This window comes from Schistocerca gregaria, chromosome 3 (assembly GCF_023897955.1).
Source record: "Schistocerca gregaria isolate iqSchGreg1 chromosome 3, iqSchGreg1.2, whole genome shotgun sequence".
NCBI lineage: Eukaryota > Metazoa > Arthropoda > Insecta > Orthoptera > Acrididae > Schistocerca > Schistocerca gregaria.
Genome location: NC_064922.1, coordinates 229,952,709 through 229,973,144, shown reverse-complemented (window position 1 = coordinate 229,973,144; position 20,436 = coordinate 229,952,709). Strand labels below are relative to the sequence as shown.

At 44.5% G+C, this 20,436-nt stretch overlaps 1 protein-coding gene across 1 annotated transcript in view; it reads right to left on the bottom strand.

The window, feature by feature from the left end:
- Positions 1-19,531, bottom strand: part of LOC126354438 (uncharacterized) — a 432,827-nt gene extending 413,296 nt beyond the window's left edge. The window contains exon 1 of the mRNA XM_050004124.1: positions 19,460-19,531. The gene's annotated coding sequence lies outside the window, so the exon portion shown is untranslated. The remainder of the gene's footprint in view (positions 1-19,459) is intronic.
- Between the last annotated feature and the right edge of the window lie 905 nt (positions 19,532-20,436).

Here is a 20,436-nt window from a genome sequence, read left to right as displayed (position 1 = left end):
GATACCAACTTCCACTTGACATCAGCTATGTGTCTACAAACCGTATTCGAACAGCAATTATTTATATTCCCTTACGTTGTACTTGAAAGTTTCTTGCCCGGCGTCGGCGAATAATACGATACTTCATTGCCTGCGTTATTCCGAATTACGATGCAGTGTTCCTTCGGCTGTGTCTGGATGTCCAAAGGAACAGGCACTGCGGCGACTACAGCCGTTATGGAATACACGAAATGTATTCGCAGTGTCGAACATTGACAACATCAGCTGTGCAAAGAAATAGGGATCATGTACGAAGGAACGTTGCCTCGGAATTCGGAATAACACAGGCAATGAAGGGGGGGGGGGGGGGGGGACAAGAGATATTTAATTACTGAAAGGAGAAAATATAAAAATACAATAAATACAGTAAATAAAACAGGCGAAAGGGAATACAAGCGTCTGATAAATCAGACTTATAGGAAGTGCATATAGACAAAGCAGGAATACTTAGAGGACAAATGGTTTAGAAACCTAAGCAGAGAAGGGAAGGCAGAAAGGTGGAAGGAGTATACAGGGGGTCTGTACAAGGCAAGGGAGACGAAATTGAGGGCAATATTATGGAAACGGAAGTGGACGTAGATGAAGATGAGACCGAAGATATGACACTGCGTGAAGAGTTTGATAGAGCACTGAAAGACCTAAGTCGAAACAAAGCCCCGGGAACACAGAACATTCCTTTAGAATATCTGATAGCATTGGGAGAGCCAGCCATGACCAAACGCTTCCATGTGTTGTGAAGATGTATAAGACAGGCGAAGTACCCTCAGACTTCAAGAAGAATGTAGTAATTCCAATGAATGCAGGTGAAAATTTCCGAACTATCAGTTTAATAAGTCACGGTTGCAAAATACGAATTCTTTACAAACGAACGGTAAAACAGATCCATGTCGACGTCGGAGAAGACCAGTTTGGATTACGGAGAAATTTAGGAACACTGAGGCAGTACTGACCCTACGACTTGTCTTAGAAGATATGTTAACAAAAAAAACCTACCTCTCTAGTATTTGTAGACAGTGTTGACTGGAATACCCTCTTCCAAATTCTAAAGATAGTAAGGGTAAAATACTGGGAACGAAAGGCTATTAACAATTTTTACAGAAACCAGATGCCAGCTATAAGAGTCGAGTGGCTTGAAAGGGAAGCAGTGGTTGACAAGGGAGTGAGACAGGGGTGTAGACTGTCCCCGATGTTATTCGGTCTGTACACTGAAAAAAACAGTAAAGGAAAGCAAAGAAAAAATTGGAGTAGGAATTAAAGTCGTGGGAATGGAAACAAAAACTTAGAGGTTTGCCCACAACATTGTAATTCGGTCAGAGACAACAAAGCACTTGGAAGAGCAGTTGAAGAGAATGGACAGTGCCTAGAAAGTAGAATATAACATGAATGTCAACGAAAGTAAAACTAGGATAGCGGAATTTAGCCGAATCAATTCAGGTGATGCTGACGGAACTAGATTGGGAAATGGGACACTTACAGTAGTAGATGTGTTTTGCTATTTGGACAGCAAAGTAACTGATGATGGTCGAAGTACAGGTGATGTAGAATGTAGACTGGTAATTGCAAGGAAAGCGTTTCTGAAGAAGAGAAATTTGTTAATGTCGAGTATAGACTTAAGTGTCAGGAAGTCGTGAAATTATTTTTATGGAGTGTAGCCACGTATGAAATTGAAACATGGACGATAAACAGAAACTTTTGAAATGCGTTGCTACAGAACAGTGCTGAAGATTATATGGGTAGATCACGTAACTGATGATGTGGTACCGAATAGAATTGGGGAGAAAAGAAATTTGTGGCACAACCTTACTAGAAGAACGGATCGGTTGCTAGAACACTCTGAGACATCAAGGGATCACCAATTTTGTACAGGAGGGAAGCGTGGGGGTTAAAAATCATAGTGGGATATCCAGAGATGAATACAGCAAGCAGATTAAGAAGGATGTAGATTGCAGTAGTTAGTCGGAGATGAAGAGTCTTTCACAGCATGGAGAGCAGCATCAAACCAGTCTTCCGACTGAAGAATACAACCACAACAACAACATCAACAACAAAAATAACAACAAACGGACGGCGTCACTATGGGTAGCCCATTATCTGCAGTTATATCCAAACTGAAACTTCCTGGCAGATTAAAACTGTGTGTCCGACCGAGACTCGAACTCGGGACCTGTGCCTTTCGCGGGCAAGTGCTCTACCAATTGATCTACCGATGCACGACTCACGCACGGTACTCACAGCTTTGCTTCTGCCAGTACCTCGTCTCCCTTCCAAACTTTACAGAAGCTCTCCTGCGAACCTTGCAGAACTAGCACTCCTGAAAGAAAGGATATGGCGGAGACATGGCTTAGCCACAGCCTAGGGGATGTTTCCAGAATGAGATTTTCACTCTGCAGCGGAGTGTGCGCTGACATGAAACTTCCTGGCAGATTAAAGCTGTGTACCTGACTGAGACTCGAACTCGGGACCTTTGCCTTTCGCGGGCAAGTGCTCTACGATCTGAGCTACCGAAGCACGACTCACGTCCGGTACTCACAGCTTTACTTCTGCCAGTACCTCGTCTCCTACCTTCCAAACTTTACAGAAGCTCTCCTGCGAACCTGCTGTGAGTACCGGACATGAGTCGTGCTTCGGTAGCTCAGATGGTAGAGCACTTGCCCGCGAAAGACAAACGTCCCGAGTTCGAGTCTCGGTCGGGTACACAGCTTTAATCTGCCAGGAAGTCTCATGTCAGCGCACACTCCGCTGCAGAGTGAAAATCTCATTCCCTATATGCAAACTGTTTGTGGAATACTTTGAGGAAATCCCCTGGACACGGTGTCTGCAAAGCCCAGTTGCTTTATCGTTACGTCGGCGACACGCTCGTTGTCTGCTCTCACAGACGTGAAAAGGTGGAAGAATTGTTGGATCATATCACGATATACATGACAACATCAAGTTCACGATGAAAGTAGACACAGGTGGTACCTGGGCTACCTATCCGTTTCCTGACGTCCTCGTCTGCGGCAAAGAAACCCATCGTTCTAATATTCCTAGACCGGCAAGGGAACTTGCTGTTCCAACAGGACAATGCACGTCCGCATGTATCCCGTGCCACCCAACGTGCTCTAGAAGGTGTAAGTCAACTACCCTGGCCAGCAAGATCTCCGGATCTGTCCCCCACTGAGCATGTTTGGGACTGGATGAAGCGTCGTCTCACGCGGTCTGCACGTCCAGCAAGAACGCTGGTCCAACTGAGGCGCCAGGTGGAAATGGCATGGCAAGCCGTTCCACAGGACTACATCCAGCATCTCTACGATCGTCTCCATGGGAGAATAGCAGCCTGCATTGCTGCGAAAGGTGGATATACACTGTACTAGTGCCGACATTGTGCATGCTCTGTTGCCTGTGTCTATGTGCCTGTGGTTCTGTCAGTGTGATCATGTGATGTATCTGACCACAGGAATGTGTCAATAAAGTTTCCCCTTCCTGGGACAATGAATTCACGGTGTTCTTATTTCAATTTCCAGGGGTGTACTTTTGGAGCTGCATCTTGATGGGCAGCGCACTGTTCTCTCACGGGAAGCGCCACCTGGAAACGTTGTGAGTGCCGCTGCCACGTGTCACAAGCCACGCCTTCCGAGGCTCAAGATAAAGTGCGCTCTTCTTCCTTTCTTTATTTGTTGGCCTTGGCATTAACCATTTAGCCAAAGCAGTGAGTAACTACGAGTACATATATGGTATACAGAGTAGCATTAGAAATCACATTAATTCCAGGTAATCTTCGTCTTGCACTTTGTAAATTCCCACTTTCAGCACAGTCCATATATCACATCTTCTTCGCGTGGGGCTTATAACTGGATATCAGCTTATTGCAGAAACCATGCAATACTGTCATAAATCCTTTGTAGACAGCTGTCTGAACAGCCCCGTCACAGAATACCTGCTCTGGTCAAGGCCGTAGGAAGCTTGCAGCGTTGTCTGTCAGAGTGAACACCCTAGTATCACATGGTTGATGAGTGCAATCTCCGTTCAATGGGCTTCGCAATAGGGAAATGGATGAACTTTCATCCTATAAAGATGTGAAGGATAGCAGCGTTATAGCAGTTGTATGACGTCTAGTTAGCTTTATTTGGGAGTCCTAGTTTTTTCGCGGATTACACGGCTGTACTGTGGCGTAATGTCTTCCTTCGGCTGTTGTGAGATCTCCGACGTCTGTGATCTCTCTTGACGGACCTTTTTCCTTAAAAGGCATGGGCCTCCGCAGCTGACGACCCATGCATGTGCCAACGTTAGTACCACGACATCGGCAATTACAACTGAAATGGATACGTGATCACTGGCGCCGGCCGCGGTGGCTAGCGGTTCTAGGCGCTTCAGTCAGGAACCGCGCGACTACTACGGTCGCAGGTTCGAATCCTGCCTAGGGCATGGATGTGTGTGATGTCCTTAGGTTAGTTCGGTTTAAGTAGTTCTGACTCTAGGGGACTGATGACTTCAGATGTTAAGTCCCATAGTGCTCAGAGCCATTTAAACCACTTGTGACCACTGGCGCTGGACAATGACACAGTGGGAAAGCGTTGCACGGTCTAATGACTCCCGATACCATCTCTATTACGCCGATGAGACTGCGCGAATCCGTCGCCTTTCAATAGAAGAGCCTCTTCACAGCTGTACTACGGGACGGAGAGAAGATGGCGGCGGCTACATTATGCTCTGGGGAACATTCACGTGGACACGCATGTGTCCAGTGGAACTCGTGCATGTGATGTCAGTCACACGACCACACCGCCGCCTGAGATATCGATACGCCGGATGCGATTCTCTCGATAAACGGAACAGAAGAACGGCTGTGTTAGCCAAATAGTACTCAGCCAGTCGCAGTACTTAATGCTCGCCGCTAGGCGCTGCAAGGCCACTTCATGTTCAGCATGAGAGTAGTGCAGTTGTGTCAGTCCACAGTTCAAATGGTTCAAATGGCTCTGAGCACTATGGGACTTAACATCTATGGTCATCAGTCCCCTAGAACTTAGAACTACTTAAACCTAACTAACCTAAGGACATCACACAACACCCAGCCATCACGTGGCAGAGAAAATCACTGACCCCGCCGGGAATCGAACCCGGGAACCCGGGCGTGGGAAGCGAGAACGCTACCGCACGCAGGAGTGTGGTGTAGTAGTTTGAGGAACACTGTGGCGAGTTCGAATTGATGTTCTGACCTCACATTTCGCCAGATCTGAGCCCGATCAGACACATCTGGGATGTTATTGGTCGTGGCCTCAGAGCTCATCGCCCACTCCCGGAAATTTACAGAAATTAGGTAACTTGTGTGTGTGTGTGTGTGTGTGTGTGTGTGTGTGTGTGTGTGTGCAGACATGGTGCTTACTCCGTCCAGCGACCCACCAAGGCCTCTCTGATTCCACGCCACGATGCCTCGCTGCTGTTATCTGTCCCAAAAGTGGACACAACGGCTATTAGGTAGGTGGTCATAGTGTTCTGGCTGATCAGTGTAAGAGGATGATGAAGAAGAAACAAACTTGTGTAGACGTCATATATCAGGTGACAGACGTTGCTGCTACAAAAAATCTGAAATCTGTGCGGGCACTTCAAGATTGCTTTAGATTCTTGCGGAAGATGAATCAGGGACAGATATACTTAATGATGAAAATAACGACATTCTGAAAGCAATGCCATTCACTGTAAGAGAAAAGGAGAAGCGCCTGAAGCTGAGTTGATTTAATGGTTCAAATGGCTCTGAGCACTACGGGTCTTAACTTCTCAGGTCATCAGTCCCCTAGAAATTAGAACTACTTAAACCTATGTAACCTAAGGACACCACACACATCCATGCCCGAGGCAGGATTCGAACCTGCGACCGTAGTGGTCGCGCGGTTCCAGGCTGTAGCGCCGACAACCGCTCGGCCATACCGGCTGGCTGTTGATTTAATAAAATTATTTATAGCTGGAGACAAAATAGTACGACAGGATCTTACAAACTAGTAGAAAACAGTTCCCTAAAATTCGAAACAATGATGATCATTAAATTTCAAACGGAAAGAAATGAGCAAGATCTTAAAAAACATAGACCCACCAGCCTACACTGTGTTGTACACTGTCCAGTTGCATTAATGTCAGCACTTGTCAACAGCCTGAATAACCATCCTTTGCAGCACGTTCCACTGCGAAACGTGCAGGAGGAGCGTCAATAACGTTGTGGGAGGTACCTATGGGAACGTGGAACTATGCTGCCTCCAGTGACTTGGCCAGTTGCCCTAGGTTTCGCGGATGAGGATCCACAGAGCAAATAACTCGATCGAGGTGGTCATACAAATTCTCGATTGTGTTTAAATCTGGGGCGTTCGGTATCCACGTGAATGCGGTAAACTGGTCCTCTTCGAACCACGAACGTATGTGCAAGCTGTGTGGGGTGGTGTAGTTTGTGCTGCTGGTAAATGCCAACGTGGCGAGGAGAAACAAACTGCGTATATGGGTGGAAATTGAAATGGAAATTAGCGTTTGGTGTCAATGGGCCGGAGGCCACTTGCGTGCCAGGTCCGTCCCCGTTCTCCCTGAACGGAGAGAATCACAGACCCAGCCGAGAATAGAACCCTGACCCGTAAGACGGCAATCGGTCACGCTTACCACTCAGCTATGTGGGCGGGCTGGGTGGACATGATCCGCAAGGATAGGTGCATACTTTTGTCGATTCACAACGACGGGGTTATCTATGGAATGCCCGAGAAACATTCACCAGAGCATAACACTCCCTCCTCCGGCCTGGGTCCTGCCGACTACTGTTGCAGCGTGTTAGCTTTCAGACATTTCAATCCCGACGGAGGATAAAACGTGGTTCATCCGAAACGGCCAGCCGTCGCCACTCAGTGGACGCCAGTTGCAGAACTGGCATGCCTTGCAGTACTGCCGGCCTTCGTCGCCGACGGACAGCAGTCAGCATGGGTGCATGAACCAGGCGCCTGCCATTCAGGCTCATACTCAGCATCGTTGGCTCAACGGTCGTTGAGGAGTCATTGTTGGTAGTCCCTGTGTTCATCTGGCCTGCCAGTTTCTGAACAGGTGCACGTCTGTTCGCCCGTAAAAATCTCCGTAGCCGTCTTTCACCGCCGACATCTATGGCCCATGGTGTGCCTCAGCTGCCTCGATGCCGAATTTAGATAGCGCCATTTTGCCACGCATGATATACTTTAACGACGGCGCCACGAGAACAGTTTACACCCTTAACTGTTCCCGAAATGCTTCTAGGCCTGACCCTAAAGCCAATGATCATGCCCTTTTGCACTTCCGATAAATCGCTCCGTTTCCGCCACATTACCACAACGATTGCATTGTTTTTCTATCGCCCCCCCTCCCCCACCATCCGCCCGCCACCATCCCCGCCCCGCCTCCGCCAGGATGAATGTATTCTCCATTGTTAGTGTTACCAGCTGCCGCCTGCAAGTGATTATCGCACTAAGATGTCGAACATAGGAGGTTGTCACTTTATGTTTCTCGACAGTTTTCGTAAAATATTGATTTCTAAGCGCCTATAAGAAACATTGCATTTTATTAACGTAAGGAAACAAGGTGCCTTTACAAGTGGACGTGGCTCGATACACTTTGTGTACATACCACGTTGGTCCTTTCTGTAAAGCCAAGGAACCAAAGGATGAGTTTTGGTATTTACAGAAAGACTGGACTGAGCACGAATAGAAATAAACGGAAAAGTGAAAATCACACCAATAAATCTCATAATCTAAATAGCGTTTTGAAAGGTATGTTTGCCGGTGTGTCTGAAACTGAATATTCAATATCAGGGTGTACTACTAATCGCACACTTTAACTTGGGCCCTCTCCCACCGGCGAAACTTGGTTGACTTCGTGCTGCTATTGAATGTTTACGGTCGCTGCCAACCTTAGCTACGTAACAGTACTGTGTGCCGTAACCGTAAGTAGCCACTGTGAGTTGATCCGTGGTCGGTGTTGTGTGCAGTGGTTGTTAAAATTATTTACAAATGTGATCGATGAAGCTCCAAGTCGTGCTTCTAGCGACTCGCCATCAAATTTCGTGTCTCTTGTTCAATGTATTAATGTATCTCATAATCAAAATATCCACGGGTGTACTGCCGGTCTACAGTGTCCAACGGGCACAATATTTCGGCGATCTTACATGTCGCCATCATCAGGTGAACTGACGGACTGAGCTCCTGTGAATGTGTCGGTACGGAGATCCGTACGCTACGGCTGCTCAGGCGGAACTGGGTTCGGTCGCGGCGGCGGCCGATTTAAATACCCTCCGCCCTGAGCTCAGTTCTTCAGTTCACCTGATGTTGGCGACATGTATGATTGCCGAAATATTGTGCCCGTTGCACACTGTAGACCGGCAGTACACCCGTGGTTTTTTTGATTATCAAATACGCCGGGAGAAACTCAAGAATCACCACGTATCACATGTTCGTTCCACTTATAATCTATAATAAGCTGCCAGCCGGCCGCTGTGGAAGAGCGGCTCTAGACTCTTCAGTCCGGAACCGCGCTGCTGCTACGGTAGCAGGTTCGAATCCTGGCTCTTGCATGGATGTGTGTGATGTCCTTAGGTTTGTTTCGTTTAAGTAGTTCTAAGTCTAGGGGACTGATGACCTCAGACCTTAAGTCCCATATTGCTCAGAGCTATTTGAATAAGCTAGCTGCCCTGGTAGGAGGAGACGGCATGTCGTAGCGCCCATTAGGCTGTCAGCTGATCGCAAGTTTCCGCTCCCAGGATTCTCTGCAAAAGGGCCATGCTAAAGTGTGCGATTATTCCAGTTCTGACGTACGACAGTGAGCCATGACCTGTCAAGGCGGAAACCATAGAAAAACTGTTGTCCAGTAATCAGGGGAGGAATGAATGTTGTGAATTACTAGAAAGACAGTATTAAAAAAAAATAGTTCAGGAGACACACTTGGAGTGCAAGACGTTTTTACGATTGTAATGAAGATGAAATGGTGCCGCGCAAGAGGTATAGCTAGGTGAATGTACAGCAGATGGACCGCGGAGGTTCTTTGTTGGGTTTCAACAGATAAGAAAACGTCGATAAAACATAATTGAAGGAGCTTGGAGAAAAAAACACGCAAGAGCAGCATTGATCTGTACAGATGAAGATAGTAATGCATGGAAATATCAATGACTGATGACACTGATCACAGAAAAGACAGCTGTCCACGAATCTTCACACTCACAATAATTCATAGACTTTATAGAAGCTCGGTTTCAACGAAAAAATGAAAAAAAGAGTTATTTGACGTTACAGTATAAATTCAGTTGATTCAACTGATTGTTTAATTGGATTCCAATACTTCTACGTAAAACAGTGGCTTCGATATTTCAGAATACATGGAGATGACTCAATTTATTATCTAATGAGTTTTCCAATAAGTCTATGGAAATATGTAAATGAAACGCCACTAATCAGCTAGTGAATGAACAGGTAACACCAAAGGACTAGATAGCACATAGCGCTAGAGCACACAGTTCTTACTTACTAGCAGATATGCTAACAGTGACATTTTCATCTCCGGATTGCGAGTGTGCAGATTAAAAGCTTTGCGTAACTGTAGGTACCGGAAATGAAATTTATATTCATTCTGCATATACCACGTGAGGAAAATATGATTTAATTCCTTTGTATTTTTTCATTGAAATAACAGTCATGGAGCCAACGTAACTAGTGTGATTATTTACTGTAGAAATTGTGTGTCTCGAGCAATGAAAATACTCAATGGACCTGATACAGACATCGCGCTAGAGACACCATACACTGCGTTTACGATGTTTAGCATGCAGCTCAATATTTTGCGACTTATTTGTATTACGGTTTTGAAAAGGAAGCACTAATTGATTAGTAAAATACGATGAACGCTTATTGCGGTGTGTAAGATTATTGGAAATAAATATTAATCATAGCATAGCACGTATAAACTGTAACAACAGTACGTAGGCTAGTCGGAATATTCGGAGAGGTAAATATGAGCACACACTTACTTACAACCCCTGCCTTCGTAGTTCGGCCTGTTAATGTTCCCTAGAGCAGCACCGCTCGATCCAGGAGTGGAATGTTGGATTCCTGGTGGTTAATTGAAGATTCATCACCAGTATTTGGCAGCCAAGATAAGAATGGATGTGCTGTTTATGACCACTAGAATGCGCATTTGTTTAAATATGAAGCCACTCAACAGCGCGTCTTTCCAAGGAGGGCAAATGACGCTGTTACTGATGACTAGTCCGTAGCATGGTGATGTTTATCACACAGCACCTAAAATACGAAATTGTGCTGTCCAAACAGTTTTCAAATGGTTCAAATGGCTCTGAGCACTATGGGACTCAACTGCTGTGGTCATTAGTCCACTAGAACTTAGAACTACTTAAACCTAACTAACCTAAAGACATCACACACACCCATGCCCGAGGCAGGATTCGAACCTGCGACCGTAGCAGTCGCACGGTTCCGGACTGCGCGCCTAGAACTGCGAGACCACCGCGGCCGGCTCCAAACAGTTTTGTTTAATCCAGCAGATACTTGTAACAACTTTGCATAGATCACGGATAAACTATTAATAAATTATATTGGAACAAATAAGCCATCGGTCACAAATATTAAGTCAAAATTGACCTGGTTTCGACGCTACTATGAGCGTTGTCTTCAGAATTAGAGTAACTGTTCTAAAACATTAGGTATATAATACATTAACAAAATTAAGGTTTGTACTGACTGGAAAAGATGCAGTACTTACAAGTCACACATCAAAAAGATCTGAACCGGAAAGGCGACGCCATGAACAGTTGTGAGATGGCGAGCCGCTAAGGACTGCTCGTACTGTGAACAAGGGTTGCAAGGAGACTGAAGTGTCCCCTTTAGAAAGTGTGGGCAAGTAAACATGGTGTTGCTACGAGCGCCATCTAGTAGCTGCAGAAACAACTAGGCTACAGTATATTCAAAATTAGACACATGAAATTGTGAGGCAGCTGATTCAGGCATAACGTAAGCATTAATAATAACAGGATGAAGTTACATATTTATCTGATTTAAATAGAGATACATTTTGTAACGTAAAAAAACGTTAGTTATGACGTACAAGAAAACAGCGAAGATGTGATAGGATAACAATATTTCGGTAAACTGCATGAGGAGATCTGAATCAAAGGTCAAGCAGTGGCTTTATACAGTCAAAAACGTTTTTATTTCGCAGCTGCAGCTGTTCGTTGAGAATGAGGCCATCATGACGAGTGAGATCTTTGAAAATCTCAAATTCCTTTAAGACATCTAACCTACGCCCCTTGTTTTCGGTATGCAGAATATTGTTATCGCATATGGGTTTAGGCACGTGTCCAGTAATTAAGAGGTGATCGGTGAATCTTGAATTTAGAGGACTGGTCTTGTGGTGTGCTACTGTAAGACCTTCGGCACACACACCATGATATTATTTGACTTGTCGCTCTAACGAAGTAGGCGAGTGTCAGAAATACGTCTCGTGGTCTTATCGTGGCATGTTTATCCTCTGCTGTTAGGTCAGACGATAGAAATGCCACTTGCACGCTTAGAGTAGCAGATTGACGGTGACCAACTTTAAACAGAACTTGATAAATTTTCACACATATTTATTAAAATAATAATAATAATCATAAACATTAACTTGATCTGGATGCTATCTACAACTGACAATCTGAAGTTCCTTTGGTCTTGGTACGTTAATCTTATTCTCACATGTCTCTGATACTTGACTAAGTGTCTATACATTTCTCTTCATGGCTACGTACCGGAATATGGTAATCTTATTAGGCACAGTCTGAAACTTGGCTACAGACTAATGCAGACTGACTAATCGGAGGTGTGTACACTCGTTATAATACCTCGCGCGTTCAGGTATCTCTGCGCGAGTGTGATCCACGAGGAGAAGAGGTTCTACGTTAGCAGCAATCTCATTGGCTGCGTTACATATAAATACGCGGATCGGCGGAAGCAGAATTTGGTCCGTCTCTATGGCAGCACCATCTCGCAGTGCGGAGACGGACGAGCGCTGCGCCTGCGCTGTTGTGCTTAGCGGAGCGCGCTCTAGTGGGAAAGTTGTGTGCGCGCTGACTACGCGGAACTATGTACACAACAGGTCTTATCGATAGTCATCTCGGTTTAGATTCAGACACTCAGCTTCCACGTCGGGCAATTATTACGATATCAGAGATGACAGTGCTGGCTCTGATATTGAATGAAGTGGTATGCGAAATCGTGTGCCAAGGTAATTACAGATAATCTTTCCCGTGTTCTTTCTGTACGATGTGTTGCCCCATTGATAGCAGCACGAATAGCGACTTAAATCCTGCTCAGAATCAACAAATAAACCAGTTATTCAATTTATTGAGGTGCTGTGTTTGGAACTGAGTACCTGGAATCCTGAATAAATATAGTTCGTATGCTATTAGAACATTGCTTTTTTTCTGAAGTCACCTGAACGGATGTCAACATTTCATTTAGATTTTATACGTAAAAACACTTGTGTAAATCGTTCTAAAGAGAGTCTCGTTCCAGTAAGATCATGGAATACGTTGTGTAAGCACAGACTAATATTTCTTTTAAAGTTCGGAGAGCATATTCGCAAGCTAATTACTTTCTTTGATGAGTAAGCCAGCTACACACAGGTGAATGCATCCGAAAACTCATTTAGCTATCAGACAACCCAACACTGGAATTTTCATCTGCCCAGTGCAATCGAATTACATGAACAGGTAAGTTATCACAATAAATCTACGAAGACAGAAAATTTCGATTTCTGTTTCGTCCGAATTACGCACGATGAAACGGGAGAGTTTCTACCACGGCACCAGTTGGAGCGCGTAGTTGTAATTCAAACGACACGAAATGAACGACACGAAATGACTCATTCTAATTCTGTTTTTATATCTGAAAATTGTCTCATTCTGCTTAAACCAATAATTACATTTATAAACTATGTGACCTAGGATGTTTCATTCGTAACGTAGTACTAGTTATGCTAACCTACGGATCCAGGGAGTCAGCTTTCTCCAGGCGGATAAGCCACATTCAGAAATGCATTTTAAGGTATACGAAATGGCAATTTTCTTCGCCAGCATGATAACTTATTAAAACACACGCAGAGTCCAGGCAAATGGTGGGCATTACTTACCATTTGCTATCTCACGCAAATATAAAAGAAGGTTCTATCAACGTACGTTGATAAAAGATGTTTAAAAACGTCGTAGTTCCATCGCCAATTGCTACTAATAATAGTTCTCAACCACAGCCGGTTTCAATCCTCTAACCATTATCAGGTGTCTTAAAGTGAGCTACAACTTACATGGAAATACCTAATCAGTGGCGTCAAATAGCAAAAAATGTATCCTACGTCGTTACTACCGAGTTATAAAATACGTCGCATTACCCATAATGAAATGTACCCGGCAGTGTCATTTTTCGTTCTATACAGGGTGGTCAGGAACAGCCTGGAAAGCTTGTAAAGTGTTGCAGGGCAGATTGTGCTGAGAAATAATTATTACGAAAAATTAGATACGTAGCGCCATTTCCGAGTTAATTATAATTGAAGTTAGCCAATTAGTCTTTCGCGAGCGCAAATTCAAGCGGCCCGCCATGTATAGCGTCAGTTGTTCTCATTGCGTAAATGGCAGTGCCCGAATCTGCTCAGCCTGTAGCTCGGGTTCGATCCTTATTACCGTAACTTGTCCAATTATTGTATCGCTCTCTTGTCCTGTCTTACGAAAATAATGGTAGGACACGTTTCACGACACCGTCTTTGGCGGACCGATTGAATTTGCGAGCGCAACAGCCCGATTGGCTAACTTCAGTGCTAATTAACTCAGAAACGTCGCAACGAATCGAATATTTTTCGTAAGAGTTATTCTACATCTACATCTACATGATTACTCTGCAACTCACATTTAAGTGCTTGGAAGAGGGTTCATCGAACCACAATAATACTATCTCTCTACCATTCCACTCCCTAACAGCGCGCGGGAAAAACTAACACCTAAACCTTTCTGTTCGAGCTCTGATTTCTCTTATTTTACTTTGATGATCATTGCTACCTATGTAGGTTGGGCTCAACAAAATATGTTCACATTCGGAAGAGAAAGTTGGTGACTGAAATTTCGTAAATAGATCTCACCGCGACGAAAAACGTCTTTGCTTTAATGCCTTCCATCCCAACTCGCGTATCAAATCTGCCACACACTCTCCCCTATTACGTGATAATACAAAACGAGCTGCCCTTTTTTGCACCCTTTCGATGTCCTCTGTCAATCCCACCTGGTAAGGATCCCACACCGCGCAGCAATATTCTAACACAGGACGAACGAGTGTAGTGTAAGCTGTGTCTTTAGTGGACTTGTTGCATCTTCTAACTGTCCTGCCAATGAAACGCAACCTTTGGATCGCCTTCCCCACAATATTATCTATGTGGTCTTTCCAACTGAAGTTGTTCGTAATTTTTATACCCCGGTATTTAGTTGAATTGACACCATTGAGAATTGTACTATTTATCGAGTAATCGAATTCCAACGGATTTCTTTCGGAGCTCATGTGGATCACCTCACACTTTTCGTTATTTAGCGTCAACTGCCACCTGCCACACTATACAACAATATTTTCTAATTTTTCAGCACAATCTAACCTGCATACCCATACAAGATTTTCAGACTGTTTCTGGCTATCCTGTATAAAGACAGATTGGCTCCACTATTTCGCTTGGAGACACACCACACAAGTGCCACTACACAATGAATTTATGTTTATAAGATGATACATCTGCACTCATCAATATTTACAAGAGGATTCCAGGGACTAATAGCCTTACAACTACTCATCTGTATCAAACTTAATTACGAACATTAGTGACAGTCTCATGTAAAAAATTAACAACCTATACAGCGTGTGCAGTAGCATGTTTCATGTTTTACAACAACATTAGATATGACAGTAATGGAGTACAATCAGTGGTGACATTTATTTTCGAAGTTTCATCTAAATGAAACAATCCACACCTTACGTTTGTATCGACACTGTTTCTGTTTTACAACGATCTCTGAGAGATACAATACACATCAATTTCGCGTAAGTAGAGTACGAGAAAGTATGTTTGTCTGTATGAGATAATGCAACATCTATCTGTATTGACATTTATATTGCAGTTCCTTAAGAGGAATGACATTCATTGTATATTTATAATACGTATGATGACAATATGGAGGAATATATACATGCACAGTATGTTATTAATCGTAAGCGTGTGCATGTGCACCAGATAGTGTTAAATTTCTAGTTAAATGTGAAACGCATTTCATGTGTTCTCTCCCCTGCTGTACACGATGCCTGATGGTCTGAGGACTGAAACCGGTTTTAATGAAGAAGTATTTGTTAGCAGCTCTTGGTGGCGAACTATGACGTTTTCTAAACCGGAGGGAAATTGAGGAAATTACACATTGCGTCATGCGCTTAGCCCACTGCGCACCAAGATTGCCCCATTGTCAGAAGAGAATAAAATTCTATATTTCCTGAAGATACAGCTTTTCTGCGGTACAGATAACAGGTGAATCACAGTATGAGACGACTGGAAACGTGGGTATGCCTACTACATAGCTAAAGTCCGCTAGACGGCGCCTTTCTTGTGGTCAAAACACCTAAATTACACACAGTTTCACTGCGAAGTTCTGGTGATGTATCGACCAATAGCAATGTGGCGTCCAGCAGTAGTGAAATGGTAGCAGTTTGACCAAGGCCGTACTGATCTGGATGCTGCTGATGAGGAAGGAAGACCATCGACATCAACCACAGATGCCAGAGTCCAGACGTTCGAGGGACTGATTCGAAGCAGACGCAAATTTTGTGACGAGGAAGATGTTCAGAACGTGGTTATCTAATTATCAGTGAGTAGGGAACAGATTTCTATCGTCGAGGACTTGAGCGACTGATAGAATAGGTCTGATAAACGCCAGAGGTACAGGCAGGGTTTTCCCATTACGTCCAACGATGGGGTGCTATTCCGGTACTGAAGAGTCCCGGCAACAGTAACGACCTAAGAAGAGGAAATTAGGCTGAAGATGTGAAATGTGTTTTAGGGAGGGCATTCGAGTAGCGTGTTCCACTCAGCTATGTTAGCTACAATGCTGTCCTGGTGTAATGATTATCATAACTGCCTAGTAAGCAAGGAGACTTGGGTTTGAATCCCGGCCATGGCACAAATTTTAATTCATTTTTTTCTCTTCCATTTTTGTCGTAGACTGGTAGAATGTTCGAGTGACGATGATAAAAAAAATAGCGTCATGTATCAGAGTCACTCTGAAGCGCAGTGCAGCATTCAACAAAATTTACTTGGACTGTCATACTAATATATGTTTGAAGTTCCCTTGTACTTACGGACTGCGGGGCAACACCTACACGAAATGTATAGTCTTTTATAGGCTTGGTTATGAGACTGAGCAGCCATGATGTCACATGAAGCAGACGTTCATCAAACTTATCATTTACTGCGTATTACGAATGGTTCGCAACAACAGACATAACGAGTTCCACCTGATGTGGACTTCAGGTCGTCACCGCAGTGACGTCCAAACACGATCTAGTACACCTTGCATAGAGCATACTGTGTCACGTGCTACCACAGCTCATACAGCAAATGCTTCATCATTTACAAGTGTTATTTAAGTCTTTGACTTAACAACCATTAACGAAAGATATAAATATATTCGGTTTACACCAGGCGCGAATAAGTCTTTGGCCACTCTCAACTATTCATGGCTTTAAGCACTATGAGACTTAATATCTGAGGTCATCAGTCCCCTAGACTTAGAACTACTTAAGCCTAACTAACCTACGGACGTCACACACATCCATGCCCGAGACAGGATTCGAACCGGCGACCGTAGCAGTAGCGCGGTTCTGGACTGAAGGGCCTAGAACCGCACGGCCACACTGGCCAGCCGCAACTATTCACTATACATGGAATTTTTGGGGTAAGATGCGTTCCGGCACGAGCACTGAAATGTGCAGCGAGATATCGTGTACCGATTACATGTTCAACGAACTGTTACATGTAAGTCGTCCACGTAATCACTCAACGTGTTCTGGAAGAATCGTTTTGTACTTTTCTCTGTGAGCCTGATTAAAAAAAATACATCAAGAACTGTAGACGCATGTTCATATTAAGTTTCAACGTGAGCAATCTAACCTCTAGTTACTGACCCAGTTTTGAAAACCAGATGAATGCCTCAGTGGTCGAATGGCGCTGAAGATTTTTCTTTTTTCGAGTCATTCACACCTACTGACCTAATCGTCTGTCAGATGTTGACAGTTTTGGTACAATGTGGCACATTCGTGTGCGGAATACGTCTGCGAATCCTGAGCACTCACTCCATCAGTTATTATAAAAATCTCCCTCTGAGCGTCTTTCCGGTCGTTTAGAACATTTCTCGACTGAAGCATTCCAGTTTTTAAAATTACAGCTCCGACATTTGAGGCATTGCCCTTAACGCAGGAATTCTTTCCGTCTTTTTGGTAAATGTGGGTACCGATAGCGAGCACAATGCTAGTGTTAACGAAAAATAATAAATGCAATGTAATGTAGCTTGGCAGTGGAAACATGAACCGACTAGGTTCTTCAATAGTTATATCTATATGTATATTGTGAACGAATATACTGATTAAAAAGCCATCGTCAAACAATAAATTATATAATAAGCCGAAAACCGGCTGCCGACGTAAAAAATGTAGAATGTAAACGATTTTTGTTTTGCAGAAACGTGGATAAAACCACGGTGACTGTGTTTGTAATACTGTGGAAGCGATAGCAGCAAACAGTGACATTTTTTATAAAATTTAATTTATTGTCTATTTCCGGTTTCGGGTGTTTCTTCACCCATCTACGGAATGTGCACAGTTAAGTCTATTATTTGCCCTTAACGCTGGCATTCTTTCCGTCTTTTTGGTGAATGTGGGTATCGATACCGAGCACATTGCTAGTGTTAACGAAAAATCGTAAATCTTCTATTTGTATTACGTGATTGTCTAAGTGCAGCACCTTCTTTAAATGCGAATAAAAACCATCCAAATCTGATAAAAGTCAATAAAATAGATTTGATAACGTAAATGGTCACTTGTTGCTGCTACCCTGTCCTCAGGAATAAGGACGAAAATGTTTTTACTTGAAGAAATATAGCAATTAGCCAATTTTTTAGGCGAAGACGCTTTTTGGGTTTTAACCAATCTTCAACTGGCATCTGATGGGGAATAGTGCGCTGCATCAATGCGATAGTGAAGTGTGTGTTCGTCTGGTATACATATATGCGAACAAAGAAGCCACATATTACAGGATAAAGAGTGGTAACGACAGCTTTTAAGATGCAGTAAACAAAACTTTTCTACTGTTGAATATGTGTTACTCCAACTGAAGTTGTACCAAAACCCGGAAAATAACTTGTCATAAATAAAGCTCTGTAGTAAGTGTCTGGCTGCTGTATAGCTTCAGAATAATTTCATTCACACCCACGTAGCTGAACTACCGTTGTTGTTGTGGCCTTCAGTCCTGAGACTGGTTTGATGCAGAACTCCATGTTACTCTATCCTGTGCAAGCTTCTTCACCTCCCAGTACCTACTGTAACCTACATCCTTCTGAATCTGCTTGGTGTATTCATCTCTTAGTCTCCCTCTTCGATTTTTAACCTCTACGCTGCCCTCCAATACTAAACTGGTGATTCCTTGATGCCTCAGAAGATGTCCTACCAACCGATCCCTTCTTCTAGTCAAGTTGTGCCACATACTTGTCTTCTCCCCAATCCTATTCAACACCTCGTTAGTTATGTGATCTACCCATCTAATCTTCAGCATTCTTCTGTAGCACCACATTTCGAAAGCTTCTATTCTCTTCTTGTCTAAACTATTTATTGTCCATGTTTCACTTCCATACATGGCTACACTCCATACAAATACTTTCAGAAACGACTTCCTGACACTTAACTCTATACTCGATGTTAACTACCGTTATCGCGGATAAATTAATAAAACGTCGAAATAGTTCACGGGTGAACTGGCGAATGTCATTGTTCAACGGGCACAGTATTTCGTCAAACGACCACATTGCCGTCATCAGGTGCGCTCATTGCCGAAATATTGAGCCCGTCGGACACTGACAACTGGCAGTTCCCCGTGAACTATTTCGACGTGAAGTGCGCCGGGAGAACCATAATTAGTGAAACCGTCGTAGCAAGCAGTAACGGGATAATCCATTAATATGTCACCTGCCGGTAAGATGGATGTGGAGCGACGATGACAGACTCGTCTGACTTTAGCCGAAAAGTCGTGCGAACGCGGAGATCGTTTGCCCATAGTTTCCATTTGGCGACCCATCAGTGGCAGCTGCGCGGCCGCAGAGGGTCGCCGCCGCGGTGCCTACCTCGTGTGCCGGCAGCTCCCTCGCCGCCCCCACTGAGCAGGATGCGTCGCACGGATTGGCGTCCGGAGTCGCACTGCACTGGCCGCGACGGCCGCCGACTCTGAGCACCGCCGGCGCGGCGGCAACTGCGCATGCGCGCCAGTCTGATGCACGCCGCTGCTCTGTGGCTGCGTTCTCCGGCTTCGCGCGCAGCAAGTGTGTCCATCTCGTGCAGCGCCGACGCCAGACCATCTGCGCTGTCTTGGTACGTAGCGTTTTATATAAACAGGCGTAGTCCCTCCGCGCTCACACCATCATGGTGATCACCATAAAAGTTCCACTGTCAGCTCTGCATGTATTACTACACCAAGAAGACGACGTGCTACAGACGCGGAATTTAACTGACAGGAATAACATGCTGTCATTAAAATGATTAGCTTTTCAGAGCATTCACACAAGGTTGGAGCCGGTGGCGAGACCAACAACGTGCTGACATGAGGAAAGGTTGCAACCAATTTCTCATACACAACCAGCAGCTAACTGGCATTGCCTGGTGAAACGTTGTTTTGATGCTTCATGTAAGGAGGAGAAATGCGTGCCATCACGTTTCCGAATTTTATAAAGGTCGGATTGTAGCCTATCGCGATTGCGGTTTATAGTATCGCGACACTGCTGCTCGCGTTGGTCGAGATCCAATGACTGTTAGCAGAATATAGAATCGGTGGGTTCAGGAGGGTAATACGGAACGCCGTGCTGGATCCCAACGGCCTCGTATCACTAGCAGTCGAGATGACAGGCATCTTATCCGCACGGCTGTAACGGACCGTGCAGCTACGTCTAGATCCCTGAGTAAACATACGGGGACGCTTGCAAGACGACTACCATCTGCACGAACAGTTCGACGACGTTTGCAGCAGCATGGACTATCAGCTCGGAGACTATGACTGCGGTTACCCTTGACACTGCATCACAGACAGGAGCGCCTGCTATGGTGTACT